Here is a 2,500-nt window from a genome sequence, read left to right on the forward strand (position 1 = left end):
CCCTAAACCCTAAACCCTAAACCCTAAACCCTAAACCCTAAACCCTAAACCCTAAACCCTAAACCCTAAACCCTAAACCCTAAACCCTAAACCCTAAACCCTAAACCCTAAACCCTAAACCCTAAACCCTAAACCCTAAACCCTAAACCCTAAACCCTAAACCCTAAACCCTAAACCCTAAACCCTAAACCCTAAACCCTAAACCCTAACCCTAAACCCTAAACCCTAAACCCTAAACCCTAAACCCTAAACCCTAAACCCTAAACCCTAAACCCTAAACCCTAAACCCTAAACCCTAAACCCTAAACCCTAAACCCTAAACCCTAAACCCTAAACCCTAAACCCTAAACCCTAAACCCTAAACCCTAAACCCTAAACCCTAAACCCTAAACCCTAAACCCTAAACCCTAAACCCTAAACCCTAAACCCTAAACCCTAAACCCTAAACCCTAAACCCTAAACCCTAAACCCTAAACCCTAAACCCTAAACCCTAAACCCTAAACCCTAAACCCTAAACCCTAAACCCTAAACCCTAAACCCTAAACCCTAAACCCTAAACCCTAAACCCTAAACCCTAAACCCTAAACCCTAAACCCTAAACCCTAAACCCTAAACCCTAAACCCTAAACCCTAAACCCTAAACCCTAAACCCTAAACCCTAAACCCTAAACCCTAAACCCTAAACCCTAAACCCTAAACCCTAAACCCTAAACCCTAAACCCTAAACCCTAAACCCTAAACCCTAAACCCTAAACCCTAAACCCTAAACCCTAAACCCTAAACCCTAAACCCTAAACCCTAAACCCTAAACCCTAAACCCTAAACCCTAAACCCTAAACCCTAAACCCTAAACCCTAAACCCTAAACCCTAAACCCTAAACCCTAAACCCTAAACCCTAAACCCTAAACCCTAAACCCTAAACCCTAAACCCTAAACCCTAAACCCTAAACCCTAAACCCTAAACCCTAAACCCTAAACCCTAAACCCTAAACCCTAAACCCTAAACCCTAAACCCTAAACCCTAAACCCTAAACCCTAAACCCTAAACCCTAAACCCTAAACCCTAAACCCTAAACCCTAAACCCTAAACCCTAAACCCTAAACCCTAAACCCTAAACCCTAAACCCTAAACCCTAAACCCTAAACCCTAAACCCTAAACCCTAAACCCTAAACCCTAAACCCTAAACCCTAAACCCTAAACCCTAAACCCTAAACCCTAAACCCTAAACCCTAAACCCTAAACCCTAAACCCTAAACCCTAAACCCTAAACCCTAAACCCTAAACCCTAAACCCTAAACCCTAAACCCTAAACCCTAAACCCTAAACCCTAAACCCTAAACCCTAAACCCTAAACCCTAAACCCTAAACCCTAAACCCTAAACCCTAAACCCTAAACCCTAAACCCTAAACCCTAAACCCTAAACCCTAAACCCTAAACCCTAAACCCTAAACCCTAAACCCTAAACCCTAAACCCTAAACCCTAAACCCTAAACCCTAAACCCTAAACCCTAAACCCTAAACCCTAAACCCTAAACCCTAAACCCTAAACCCTAAACCCTAAACCCTAAACCCTAAACCCTAAACCCTAAACCCTAAACCCTAAACCCTAAACCCTAAACCCTAAACCCTAAACCCTAAACCCTAAACCCTAAACCCTAAACCCTAAACCCTAAACCCTAAACCCTAAACCCTAAACCCTAAACCCTAAACCCTAAACCCTAAACCCTAAACCCTAAACCCTAAACCCTAAACCCTAAACCCTAAACCCTAAACCCTAAACCCTAAACCCTAAACCCTAAACCCTAAACCCTAAACCCTAAACCCTAAACCCTAAACCCTAAACCCTAAACCCTAAACCCTAAACCCTAAACCCTAAACCCTAAACCCTAAACCCTAAACCCTAAACCCTAAACCCTAAACCCTAAACCCTAAACCCTAAACCCTAAACCCTAAACCCTAAACCCTAAACCCTAAACCCTAAACCCTAAACCCTAAACCCTAAACCCTAAACCCTAAACCCTAAACCCTAAACCCTAAACCCTAAACCCTAAACCCTAAACCCTAAACCCTAAACCCTAAACCCTAAACCCTAAACCCTAAACCCTAAACCCTAAACCCTAAACCCTAAACCCTAAACCCTAAACCCTAAACCCTAAACCCTAAACCCTAAACCCTAAACCCTAAACCCTAAACCCTAAACCCTAAACCCTAAACCCTAAACCCTAAACCCTAAACCCTAAACCCTAAACCCTAAACCCTAAACCCTAAACCCTAAACCCTAAACCCTAAACCCTAAACCCTAAACCCTAAACCCTAAACCCTAAACCCTAAACCCTAAACCCTAAACCCTAAACCCTAAACCCTAAACCCTAAACCCTAAACCCTAAACCCTAAACCCTAAACCCTAAACCCTAAACCCTAAACCCTAAACCCTAAACCCTAAACCCTAAACCCTAAACCCTAAACCCTAAACCCTAAACCCTAAACCCTAAACC

This window comes from Musa acuminata, chromosome BXJ3-5, assembly GCF_036884655.1.
Source record: "Musa acuminata AAA Group cultivar baxijiao chromosome BXJ3-5, Cavendish_Baxijiao_AAA, whole genome shotgun sequence".
NCBI lineage: Eukaryota > Viridiplantae > Streptophyta > Magnoliopsida > Zingiberales > Musaceae > Musa > Musa acuminata.